The sequence below is a fragment of the Rhopalosiphum maidis genome, chromosome 4 (assembly GCF_003676215.2).
Source record: "Rhopalosiphum maidis isolate BTI-1 chromosome 4, ASM367621v3, whole genome shotgun sequence".
NCBI classification, from domain to species: Eukaryota; Metazoa; Arthropoda; class Insecta; order Hemiptera; family Aphididae; genus Rhopalosiphum; species Rhopalosiphum maidis.
The window spans coordinates 44,476,822-44,491,733 of record NC_040880.1 but is presented as its reverse complement, the minus strand read 5'-3'; the positions used below and the strand labels follow the sequence as shown (position 1 = coordinate 44,491,733).

The 14,912-nt window shown below is 29.2% G+C and overlaps 1 protein-coding gene across 2 annotated transcripts in view; it reads right to left on the bottom strand.

The window, feature by feature from the left end:
* LOC113557379 (potassium voltage-gated channel protein Shaw-like) overlaps positions 1-14,912 on the bottom strand; it is a 120,274-nt gene that overhangs the window by 3,110 nt on the left and 102,252 nt on the right. The window lies entirely within an intron of this gene.

Below are 14,912 nucleotides of genomic sequence, written 5' to 3'. Positions count from 1 at the left end.
CGTGTATACCTGACCTGCGTTTATTTCATCCGACCGCGAAGTATACATAATAATATTTGCCCGGCGCTACATAATACTATATGTGTACAGTTGTCGATATTATACGTATATTATAATACTATATATACTTGCTTAGGTACATACCTCTCCTTTAATATACAGCGAGCGCTGACAAGACGTTCGAACGATGAAATTATTTTATAATGGAATTTATTAATAATATAACGGCACGCGACTGTGAGTAGTATGAATTTAATTTTACATTGTTCGAAAATTACGATTTCGTTTACGCGCGCGATTCAGTCTATAAACGGACCGAAACGTTTGAGTCTAACGTCTAACGGTTAGAAATTTTGAAAATACTATATAACATAAATATAATTTATTATTTTATTATTATCGTTATTATTGAAATATTGTCATAGGTTTTTCTTATTACTTGTTACGCACGAGGCAGCTCTGACTATACAGTGGGAAGTTATTACATAAAGGTATTTCGATTGCTATATATGAAAAGCCAAACATTTTTAAGCCAACAATTGTTCTTGGGTATACATTGTTTTTAATCACATGTATCATAACTATGTTATAGTTACTTCTTATTTATTTGTCTTGTATTCGCATTTAACATGCTGTTTCTACCTGTACATATATTAAAGTACATTCGTATATTATGTTACTGAGTTTTTAACAGGTACATAAAAAACTATATAATAATTTATTTATACAACGCACCAATGGTATAAATCAATAATAGCCCAGAACTAGTGAGAAATAGTATTTAATATTTATGACCACTGAATTATAAATATAAGAGTAAGCAAAATACAACATAAAGCAAAGAATTATGTAGAAAAAATTCCATTTTGGGATTAGTGTCTATACGGACTGTAATATTATATTATAGGAATGGATAACTTGCGGCTCTCGTCTTATTTATTATATCAAAATGTATTTATTATATTATTATTTTTAGAAAAATTTAATTTTTTAGGTATACATTTATGAAAAAATTATATAAAATGTATCTATAAACAATTAGACTCTTGGTATCATTATGTATTTATACACGTAGCCTGCGAACATAGAGTGACAATAAGGTATTGAATATAATTATTATTATTATTCGATTTATATTTATATATATTTATATACCTAATTAATTTTTTTTTTTTTACTAGAATAAATACTGTTTGAAGCAACAAATTTATCAGGTAGATAATTAATACTAATTATTGTATTTTTCTGTCTAATATCAAAAACTACTTAGTTAGGTAAGTATTATTATATAATTAGTTTCTACATTTTTTTTTTAACTTCGATATATGATGAGTGATACACTGATGCATACTATACATTTGTAGAAGGTAAGTCGTGTGATTAACAATAAATTCATGGAAATTAATACAATTTTAAAATGTTTTATTTATTTTTGGTCTTTTGAAAACATTTATTTACACACCTATGTCAAAATTTCATTACGAATCAATATAGGGTAGAAGATTTTTGTTACTTTTAGTTACAAAGTTAAAATTCCCAGTATTTTTCAGATAAATCGAGTAAAACCAAAAAACGGGACCTCGTGTTAAATCAGTTTTTTTACAAATTCGAAATAGCTTATTTGTTTAATGTTGATAATTATATTTCATCACATAAAATACAATAAAAAAATCGTTTAGCAAAAAGCTATGTAATATTATAATAATTTTAAGTTCAATCGTTGGAAATATTATAGATACTTACACGTAAAATTTAAAAATCTCTCCTCAAACAATTTTAAATATGTTGCTTTAATTTAAAAACTATTGGTAACAGAAACTTAAGACATTTCACTGTTGATTAAAATATATTTTTCTATACATAATACAAATTATAAAAATTAGGGAAATATTAATAAGTATATTTTTTAAAGTTAAAAATTTTAAATTAAGAGTTAAAATTTTGATTTTTAAACAAATAATTACGAGTTTAGTAGTTTATTTGTCGTAACTCAGAATAAATATTATTTGCAAGACTTGCAACTTTTTGAAACTATATATTTTATATATTATTTTCTATGTATGATGGAATTTTACAAATATTTATATTCATATTAAACAATATGTACCGTGAACCTACCTATTCACTCTGTTCTACTGAATGTTGGTATTGACTCAAATGTTAATAATAGCTGGTAATATTCTATGAAATAACATTTTAATAATTAGTACATTATACATTTACATATTTATTAACAGTTTGGTTAACCTACCGCGCGTATTTTTAATAGAAAAATAAAATACTGATTTTAATAAAAATACGAGTATATAATAAAATATCTTTAAAAGTATTTACTGACAGACGATCTTCGTTCAGAATCATTTTTTTTCGTATATAATATGATTTATCATTGATCTACTCAACAACGTTGCACACTTGACATTTACTGTACAGTATACTGAGTTTCCCGGTTTATTATATGCTCTTTAATAGCAATGGCATAGTTATACACCTAACGAATGATAGGTTAAATTATCGAAAGCCATCGTGAATTCTAAAATTGTAAGGAATCGTAATATGTTATATACATTACACGATTTGAGCGAGTTCCGGTGGATGTCGGAAAAGAGGAAAAAATAATATATTGTCAAAGTTTGTGTTCGTGAAAAGAGACGTGGACCGAAATAGTTTCCGGAATAATTGTTAATGAAAACGATTTCTTTAGTAGGATACGGTGAAATATATTCTGCTCACGAACTATGTGTTTTTGCTTCATATGTAATATGTGTATATTGTGTATAGGTGCTTTGCTGATAGTTACTACTTGGCCTTTCTTATAATGTTTATATCATACACGTCGTGCAGTATAAAAATATCACAGATATATAATTTATATATATTATGGTGACATGGCATCAATTAATTTTGAAAGCATCGTGTCTATTCCAAAAACTGTCAGTTAATGTTTTTATGTTTTAAAGTTACTTTGAAACTTAGTTTTGTTACATTTTAGTTCGATGGTAAATATAATTTTAACATCTGACGACCATTTAACGTTAAAACCAAAGTTTGAAGTTTACATTCACACTTACAAAGAGTAAATAACACTGATACATGTGTATTTAACAATTATCTCTAAAACATTTCATTTAATTGAAAAAAAAACATTTGTGTTCTTAATTAATTTATATCAATTAAATATGTCATACTGGTTGATTATATTTTTTTACGTGAGGAATTATTTTAGAAACAAATATTTCACTAAAACAATGTGGCTAACGTCCACCCGGTTGGAAATAGATAGTTATTAAATTTAATTCTAATTTGTCTGGCTATGTCCGGTAAAAAATATCTCAAATCGTGATGTGTGTGGCATGTACCTACATACAATTTACCTAAAATAGGTAGGACATGTAGGACAAAATAGGTATTTTGTCTATTATACAGGATTAACATGATTAACTTTTAAATAAAGCGAAAACAATTTTTTGATCAATAAAATCATAGTTTGTGTTATCTCGTACCCGATATAAAATCTATATATTGCAATCGCATGCCGTGTTATTGTTTATACACGCCTAAATATAAGTGAAATATAGACGGTATGGTTGTTAATTATTCATGAAACATACAATTAAACGAATTATTCAGCAATATACTTGGTGTCCCTATATCGTAATATAGTTGAACCTGTTCGGCGTGACCGCCCGTTGTCGCTTTTGTATCCCTCGACGATGGATTTACAAATATGTGCCCATGACGTCGTCGAGGGAAATCAAAATCTAGTCACGTGAAAATAGTAAAGGGACGAAAATAATTTCGATTTTCTGAAATATGCGAACGAATATGGGCGCCTCAGTATACAGGATGTATTGGAAAGGTAATATGACATTTTCATTGAAATGATCGACAACTGTAGTCTGTAATATAGTTCATATTATAATTTCTACTAAATTGAAAATTAATATAATATATATTATACATATATATATATATATATTTATATAGTATCTTAAGCATCAATTTAAATCCATTGAATTTCAAAGCTTAAGTATATAATTGTTTTTTTTATTTTTAATAATGAGATGTATAGAATGAAATTAAAAATGGACCAAAAAAAAAAAAAATTAAGAATTTAACATTATATAACATTTTTTCTTAAATTTTCCTATTAACTTGAAAAAAATTAAGGAATGTTGTATTTAAATTAAATAAACGACAAAATAATGAATACATTATAGTAATTTATGTCACTTCAAAACCTATCTTTATTTTAACCTCATAAATAAATAATATGATAACTTACAATACTTCAGGGATGATTCTGTTATTCTTTGTTTAATATAAAGCTACCACCATTTAATAAATCTAGGGTATATAAAAAAAACAATTTTATCATATTTTTTCCACCGAGGAAAGAAGGTTTATTACTATTATGTATTTATTGATAAAATGTTTAGTCCGCTTATAAGCTTAGATAATTATAAATAATTATAAATTAATAAATTAATAATTATTCAATTTTTGAATTCTAGTATCTTGGATTAAATTCAAATTAACCGAAAATCACGGAAAACATACAAGCAACATAGCGATTCACAATCGTGCACGCTATAAGAATCAAACGTTAATTAATCATAAAGCTATTGGAACATTACCCAATAGGTATCCGGTCAATGTTAACTAATGTTTAATGTGTTCACCGCTGTTAAATAACTGGCAGTTGGTAAATGTGATTTGCATTATATGTATCCCACATTAAATGGTTAGTATCTTTATCTATACCTAACGTGTATAACATTACATATATATACATCTTAGGGGCGTAGACAAAGGATAAGGGTATCCAATTAGACTAAATTTCCCACTACCGTTAGACATGTATTGGTTATAGTAAATTATGTTATTAAAATATATTAAGTTAGAGGACTAATGTACATTATATTTTAATTAGAGTAGCAAGCCATATGTATTTGTTTAACGATGTTTATTTAATTTATCTTTCTGTATGGTGTTTAGGCACATATTGTGTGTATTATTTTTGAGTTGTGAAAAACTTTTAAAACTCTCTTTCAAAAGCCCCCAGCAGCCTATATTGATAGAAAATCGAGTTCAGTTTTTAATACGAAAGTTTTTCGGCTTATCTTTCGTATAGATACTACCAGTTTCTAAAAGGACCACGGAAAATTATAGAACTATAATAAATTTGATAAAAAGATAAAACATTCTTATATTTATCATCATATTACCAAAGAAATGTGGTTTGAACTTTGACGATTTATCTTTCAAACATGTATGATGTATTAACAAAAATCCACTATAGTCGATATCGGGTATTTAGAAGATCTGATTTTATTCAAGTAACATGGACCTGCCGCTTCCACGTCAGAATCGTTGGCTAATGTAAATCGCATCATATATTGCTGATCCCATAAAATATCGATGGTTAGAAGCCAAAATGCCGTTTTTCAGTCTTTCTTAAAATCATTCTACGAGGAGAGTCCATAGATAATTTTATTATTCAGCCGTTTATTCATATGTTTAAATCACTAGGTATTTCCTTTCTTTTACTGAATTAAATGTTCATATATTTTGAACCAACACACACATTTTTAATTGAAAAATATAATATAGTACTATCACATATAATGTTCGTTGTTTTTAAATAATTACTTCGGTAAAAGACCTTGTACACATTTTATGTGTTCACATTATTTATATATAATTTTATATTACTGTTATAACACTAATAACTTATTATACATACAGATTTATTGTGTATATGTATAATATATATGATATTGTACATATTCGTATTTTATAAAACAAATAACTAAAAAATTGTATAATAAATATAAAAACTGTTGTAAGTCGTTCACTAAAAAAATAAAATGTCCATATATCACAAGTCTCTATTGTAAAATTGAATATGGGGCATACACATTTTTGTTACTTATACACCGATATATTCTATAATATTGAATGGGATCTAATGTATAGGGTACTTTGTAGTTCTTAGGACACTGTGTAATCACCAAGCCTACTAAAAGTGTTTTCATTTTTATAGAAATTTTTGTGCTTTTAAGATATTTAATCTCCGGTGAGTGTAGTGTAGTATACATCTTAGTAGGTACTACTCACTCGCGACGGCGGAGAGATAACGAAGAAATTAATATAACTTCTAAAGACGTATTTTTGTCAGTTTTCTGTTCAGAACTTTAGTTACTCGTAGTTTTGCAAACATTTAATTATCTTTAAGACCCTATTTCTCGTTTAATGTTTGTTCAACGCAAACTTTCCTTATATTATATTATAAAATCGAGTGATGTACAAGCGGACATCATGTCATTAGGTTGTAATGTACATGGGAATATATTTAATCATATTGTTATTCGAACTTGTGCAAACATTAAATAATACTCGGAAGACTGTTTCACTGCGATTTCTCGGATCACATAATATTATAGTGTATAGATTTTTAATACTTGGAAAGAATATGATTACGATTTAATCGAAAATATTCAAATGTTAACAAAACTTCTAACGAATCATAACGAAATATCACGTGAATAACATTATAGTCATTTTCTGGTAAAAATAATTATTCATGCTACAGCTGTCCGTTATGAGTTAAATAGTAGTATGTATACTATGAATATTTTTTTGTTAAGTTTATCATTAGGTGTAATTATTTCTAAAGAAGTCCTTTTATTTTTATGGTTTGGTGGCAGTGAGGGGGAGGGTTGAGAAGGAGTGGAGGATGCATTCAGAATAAGCATTTTTCGTCGTACTGGACGAGTAACGTCACAACAGTAATCAACTGAACAGCAAATACAGCCATTGTTGACCGTCGGTTTGAGGTAGGTTTTTTTTCCGAGATACCATCGAGTTTTTGCTCCGTCATCGGTCGTCCGCACGCCAAAAGTTTAAAAATTTTTTTTCACTCCTCTTCTTTCCGACGACCAAAACAAAAAAATGAAGTTGTCTGGACGTCAGTTGGTGGGTAATAAATCTCCGCGGACGGGGTGCGGAGCGTATGCAGTCTTTGTAGTGCTTTTGACGGTTCATTTGGCGACTCGGCGCCTGGTGACACAACGTTTATTCGAGACAATAGCAGCAGTAGTATCTTTTCAAAAGTCTCCGGGACACTTCACATAATAATAATAGTATACGTGTGCACATAATATACATATACGTATTACCCTTCACATCGACCGCGTTCAAAAACACAGTAATCAACAGCACATTGTATAGTTCATGGACCGAAATCGCGTACTTAACTTCACGCGTGCGCGTGCGCTATGCGCGTAAGTGTGTGTGTGTGTGTGTGAGCGTACATGTGAAAGTTAATTAATTAATTTTATATTATATAACAATAATATAATATCATTATCGTAGTTGCGGTTATTGTGGTTTTGGCGATGGTAGGGGGGCTTGTTTTTGAAGTCAGAGAATGGCTTTGTTTTTGTATTCGGCCAGGGGATTTCACGACCCTTGCCACATCGTAGACCACGCTGTCCCATTACTGCTTTTTGACGAAACGCACTTCCAACCGGAAACAATGGACTTCCGCTAAGTTTCATCACTATTGTTTGTCAATGTGCGTCGATTGCCACAACGACCCAGTTGCAGGTGATGCGATGTCGGTAACAGTCGTAATAATTTATCGCCGCATTTGCAACAGTCTTTGCATTTTTGAAATTGAATTAATAATTTTCATTAGCGTTAAAATGGTCTGGGAAAGATTTACAGTTTAGTCATAGATAAAAAGAATATTGAATCATTTGAATCTACGACGCAAATAATTGGAATTTTTAAATCTAAAATCGTTAAACACTAGATTTGCAAAACATCGCAACAAGCAATTGACAGTTTGAAAAATTGTTTTAAATATTTAACATTGAGTTCAAAATAGGTAATAAACTGCTTGTACAACATTCGAAAACAACAATTGAAGATAGAGTTGATTGTGTTCAGTGTTGAGCACGAAAAACCGTCGACGATGAGAGGGAAAACAAACTGAACGGAAGCGAGTCAAATTTTAATAAGCTTCTATATGCATATAATATGAGCTTAATACATATCTACATATTTATATTTTATAAATTCTGTTGTTTTAAATCTTATTAAAATAAAAAATCAATAGACAGATACGGGGACTCGTAGTTTTTGTAAAACCTTTATGACCTTATTTCAACACAATTACAGAAGATTTTTAATGGTATCAAACATTTTGCAGGGTAAACGGCATATTATAGGTACATAATATACAATGTCGACAAAAGTACGGGAAAATACGATTTGACCACGTGAAATAGTGTTTCGCGAACCAAATGTATTGCGAAATAGAACATATTATTAATATGTGACTTCGAATGCATTAAAAATATTTATTTTTCAAGTTTTAAACGTATTGCGGCCAGTTTTTAGGGCACCTATCACATTATTACACATTTACACGCACGCCTAGTGGATTATATTATTATTATTATTATCGCGTTTCAAATAAATGAAAAAAGAAACTACACAGTCACGAGTTGAACGCGAAGTTGTGTTGTTCGACAAACTAAATACTCCATTTCCTAACAAAATAAAAGTCAATTAAGTATATTCTTCTCGACGAGTTTTTCGCAATTAAAAGAAAAGAAAGTAAAAATATCGGTCATATTACGTGTACGCAGTTGAAACATATCACTATCCAAAATTTCCTCGTGTTCTTATAGTATAGTCGTGAGACAATATTATTACAATAGTAATAGCGTTATGTAGGTACGTATTAATGTCGAACGTTTACACATAAATCATTAATCATCGAGATTGCCAACATGAATATTTGATTTAATTGTCAATTGCCCGATCACGATGAATGGCGTTGTTTGAACACAGCGTGGTTATATTATACGCGCCGCTCAAAAATCGTTGAATTATAAATAGTTCGATAACGTGCACAAGGGTTGCCGCCCCGAAATAATTTTGCGCTGCATCAATACAATTATATTATCCTCTATACAGTGATATACATCATAGCCAACGATATTTGCGTTATTATGACAAATACAATACACACGTCGAAAACAATAAAGGTAGACGGTTAACGTCACTAAACGAGTGGAAAAATATGCTTGTCGGACTGAGAAGTTAAGTGCGATTTTTCTCCCAGAAAACTTTCGGGAAAACTTTCCAGGCCAACAATGGTTTTCCTCCGGGTCCCCGACCAATTTTTCTTGCATGTATATTTCATGCAAATACCGATTGAAAAAGCAGCAATAGTTTTCTGAACGTTGTTTTATGTGGCAGTTGTATATAGTATTGTATGGATTTAATTTTCATCTCGAGCAATTAACTTCGTTGTTTTTTTTTTTTTATTGAATTTAAATATGTTTAATTTTAAGGGCTTCAATACGTCTACACCAAATTTTAAAGACGAATAGTATTTGTAATTTTTAAATTTCATTACATATTATTTTTAAAGTAGTAGTCCCCGAAGATTTACCTTAACAATGCACGTCATATCGATTAAGTAATGCGAAGATACTTAATTATAAAATATCTAAATGGAAAAGTAAACAAAAAAAAATATACATAAAAAGTGTATAAATATTTATATATTGTATGCATAATTAAGTGATGCGAAAATGACAATAATGGTTTTACGGCATCTCAGATCACTGCCGTTGATTGCTGCGTGATGAATGTAATGATATTGGTTATAAATCGTTTTAAGAAACGCACCACTAATGTGGTATTACACCGTGCCCTAAAAATATATTTTATGTGGAAACTATTGATTATAACTAAAAAACCTATTTAGTATAAAATATATTAGTATTACACGAGTATAGCACACAAATATAATTTCGACCTTTGCTGTAGTTTCTTCTAATAGTATGATGGGTTTTCTAGAATGAATTCAGAATCACAGACGTCGGTAAATATAAATAAATTATCTTAAAATATACCAATCAATAATTTTCAAAAACTTATTTTAACATACATTTATATGAAATAATGAAAATCTTAAAACAGTGTCATAAAATAAAATAAATGTTGATTTAATGAACACTATATACGTTATTATTATTATTATTATTTTTTAAATTTACATTTATTTAGTTAAGCTTCAGTGCAGCGCCGCCCTCGTATCGATTGGTATAATTTACATGTACGACAAGACTCATTAAGCGTAACATACCCTAATTATAACATATACATAATTCCACTGCCACTATTATCGGTGCGGGCGACGCGCGTAAGTTGATTTGACAATTTTTAAGGGTGCCAGAAGTTTTTTTACTTTTTATGCGCACATATACTTATATGTATTATATTATTTTATTGTGTTGTGTTTTGTACTTTATCCGTACCTTCTATAAGCCTCATCTGCAGCGTTTCGTATTCAATTATATTTCATAAAAGACGTATTTCGATCGACAGTGGCACACGCCGGCAGTGGGACGTATATTATAAGTGCGACGTTATTATATTTTTTCCAAATTCAAAACACCAAAACACACGTCGGTTTACATCACCGTACACACGCGTTTCATATAAATTTTTCCATTTATATAATATTATTATTCATCTTTGTGTTATAAATAACAATATAATATGTTGCATTATTGGCCCTAGGCATACTTTTCTCTCTATTCGTCTTTAGAAACGTACATTTAACAGTATTAATCAACTGTACAATGGTATTCCTGAACCGGTGATGATAAAAATAATACTCGTGAATTGTAATAAATTAAAAAATTGTTCAGATTATTCCTCAAAGACGGTATTCAATGGAACTATTTTCACGTATATTTCCTTAGCTCTGCCCATTATACAATTAGCAAATACTTAACCCGCATGCATTTGAAGGACCGTTTTAAAAATGTATACACAACATTAGTTAAGCCAGAAAATTAAATTTTCTATAGTTGACGGTGAAAATATGTGCTAAATATTCGTATTGGTAATTTTACAAAATTTCAAATAGGTAAGGATGAAAAAAAATATGCATGCTATTTTCACGTTTGCTGATAATGTTATACACATTTATTTCTCTGTATGCCAGACTGACAGATAATACTGAGTTACAAGGAATTTAACATGTTATTTTCTGAATATGAAAAATATACACATTATATTTAATATCATAAAAAAATATAAAACAGTTGGAAATAAATATATCATAAAAAGCGTCTGTAAAAAATAAATTATGAAAAATGATTTTTATTTAATGATATCAGATTCATTCAATGAAATTATAAATCTGTGCGTTGCACGCATATATTTACGTCCGATTGTCGGGTTGGGCGTACTAATATATTTATTTACACATGGTAACATATTATAAAAAATCATCATGTTTAGGTGAAGACCGAGGTTTCGTCTTTCTGTACGAAAATACTAATGCGCACAATGCGCAAACAGAGAGTTCATAATAGAATATAATTAATTTATTATTTTACAAGCTCCGATTTGACCGTGACATGATAAAATTATGTTATGTCACCCGAATACATGATATCAGCGATTACTGATATATATATATTATTCCCAGACACGATGTCACCGAATGATACGCGTATAGTTATAAACGTACACATGCAACAATAATTTCAGTGAGATGATGTACGGCTAAAGTGTGTGTTAATATATCTGTCAGTGCGTATTGCTAATACTTCTTCTCTTTGAAACTCAAAAGGATAATATTAAATAAGTACATTTATGTGTATTATGGTAACTTCGTAATGTTTAAACAGCGATGAAATTACGAAACTGAATAGGTATTCAAATGCAAATAATATAATATTACACCGCTGCAGACGAAACCAAAAAACAACACAAAAGTTTGATGTAAATATTATACATCGCATTACTAACGACTAAACCAAGTGCGAAACAATAAAAAATAACGCGTTGTGCAGATATTATGTCCCGATATATTTTATAGCATCCACTGAATTAGGAATCGACTAGTTATTTTTATTTATACTTTAGACAATAATGATGTACAATAATTTATTATGTAAAACGCTTTTTTATATTTTTGTTAAATCCGTTTCATAAACTGTCACGCTGCCGTTAACCGATTAATCACCGAGAACATTATAGCTACTAGTTATTCGAATAATATTGTTATTATTATTATTACAGTACACAGATAGTATATTGTATTAGTTTCTTATCGTTCAATGTAGGTTTACGTGAAATAAGATATAATATCCCATAATATTGCCTGGTATTAATACCCCTGGGACAATCCACGTTAATACGTTGCAGTCGATGTGGTGATCTTCATTTCGATCACATCCCGGGGCCTCCATTAACATTTTTGAAATTAGATGACAAGTCTTTTTACGATTTTAGTCCCGTCGGCCAATTGAAGTAGAACGCGATTTCATCACTAAACCGTATTATATTGAAGTACAAGACGTTATATTATTATGTCAAAGATATGTCTAGAAAAGTGGAAAATCAAAAATATATTTTTTCTCCACGTCAAATCATCTCATTACACGACGGATATAGTTCAAACCGATAACATTTCTTTGAAATAAAATACCATTACTACTAATAATAAGTAATAACTATCTGACATGAATCCAAACATTATGATGACGTAAAAGTTTAGATTTAAGGTCGAAATAATATATATATATATAAATATCTTAAACCATATTATCTTTGAACTAAAATATATTTTATAACTAATAATATATATATATATTAAGTTTAAATTTATTATTATGTCTAATTAATTTAATAATATGCAATTATATTTTAAAAAACATTTATTTTCACTTAATTTTACTAGATATACCTATAATAGGTGAAAAATTAGTTATTAGACGAAGCAAAATAATATTATTTAAATAACCATGAATGAAATCATTTTAATAACATAGTACTATACGGTGAAGAACACACGTCTTTTTATTGGGTTCCTACTTGCAATCAAAACTAAGTCAATCATATTATACTTATCAACGTTAAAATTGGGTTCAAAAATACTAAATAAATCACCGTGATGTGAATAGGAAAAAAAAAATTAAAATAACTGTGTAATTTTATAGTGTTAGTATCATCATGTATATTGTATACCGTTATAGAATTGTTTTGTTTTTAATATGTTCAGAGTGTGTTATCGATTAGTATCTCGTGGCGGGTTCAGTTTCTGTAAGCATTACACACAATTTATAAGCGAATGATTAGCAGTAGAGATGTTTGATCGAGCACTGATTATTTAACAACACACTCTTCGTCCGTTTCTAGAGATTGTATTGACGCATAGAATTATAATATCCATTAATTAGATGATTTTATTTTCATATATTTTTATTTTAAATCTTATGCATAATAAATTATAAAATTGTTATCAAGACGTTTTGTTCTTGTTTCAATAATCTATACTTTAGACGAAAAGTGTTTTTAAACTCACAGCGTCCGTTCAATAATTAATGCGAAAAGCAATGGCACTGGCAGACCTAACGTCTTACAAGTCTTCATTAATCATCACCGTGATTTAAAATCACAGAGTTGTGAAACACGAGTTTATGAACCATTATACAAATTATACTATATATACTGAGACTTTAAATACAATAATGGTAGATCGATCATTAAGACAGTTTGATTAGTAGGGCCACCACAGCTCTTAATATCTCTTCTATAAGAATTTCGGGGGGAAATTCGAGAATAATTAATTTAATTTAAAATTTGAATATTATAGCGTGACGAACACAACTAACTTATATTAAATGATTTCCACTAGTCAACATGCTATACTTATACGTTATGTTACTTATGGCAACATTTAAAAATTGTTTTTACGCATTTATTTTGGAAATATTAAATTATTATTAAATATAACTTAATAATAATTAAATATATAATAATATTATATTATTTATAAATAAATTGATAATTATATTTGATTTTAATTTTTCATGATATTTAAATTATATGAAAACGCATGGAACGCGTTAAATAAATATAGTCACTGTCCAATAATGGTAAATTCGTATGAATAAAACGGGCAAGGCGCATATTTTATATTGATTGAAAAATAATTCGATAGCACAGAATTTATTATTAAAGGTAACGGATAGATAGTATATTTAGTAAGTAACTATTTGTAACACGCATCTAATTTAATATAAATACCTATATTTACTTTACAATTTCATAATGATCGAAAATTATTGTTATCCTATGTAAACAATATTGTTGGTCTCATTCCTCAAAACTGATTATAGAGTTGTGTTAAATTATTAAACATCGCCATGCAAGTACAAATTTGGCGAAACAGTCGTGCTACATAAGCATTATTTGTTGTCATGGATTATCGTTGCTCTCTGTTATGCATAGATTGCGTGTGCTTTGGGTCTTTAGCACGACTTTATTTTCGTGGCTACTATCTATATAGTCGTGTAGGGTGCACACATTTTGTACTCGAAATGCCGATATTGCAACTGTGTACCCAACAAAATTACTATGACGGAGAATAAGCATCGACCGATTTAACATTATTTTTCTTATAATAAAATAATTTGGTAATAATATAATAAACGAATAATTAAACACTGTAAATCACAATAGTTTAATGAAAACAATATATTTCTTGTATATACTTTTAACCAAACCAAACGCGCTTTGCCGCCATAAAAATTACGCGGGGAAGATATATAAGAGAAAAACCTTATATCGTTCTCGTAAGTTCGCCAGTGTTCTGCCAGGCCACGCGTAAACGACGCATCATAACGTCGAAAATACTAAAACACACACGCATAAAAGCTTTGCGCAAAAGCCAAAGCGCCCTAAACGGGAACAGCTAAGAACGAGTATAATAAATTACAGATACGATAGTAATGAAAATAACACGGTAAAGGCGACGACGGGTCGTGTCGGAGGTCGCACGAGTGTCGCCATCGCCACGTGTTTGG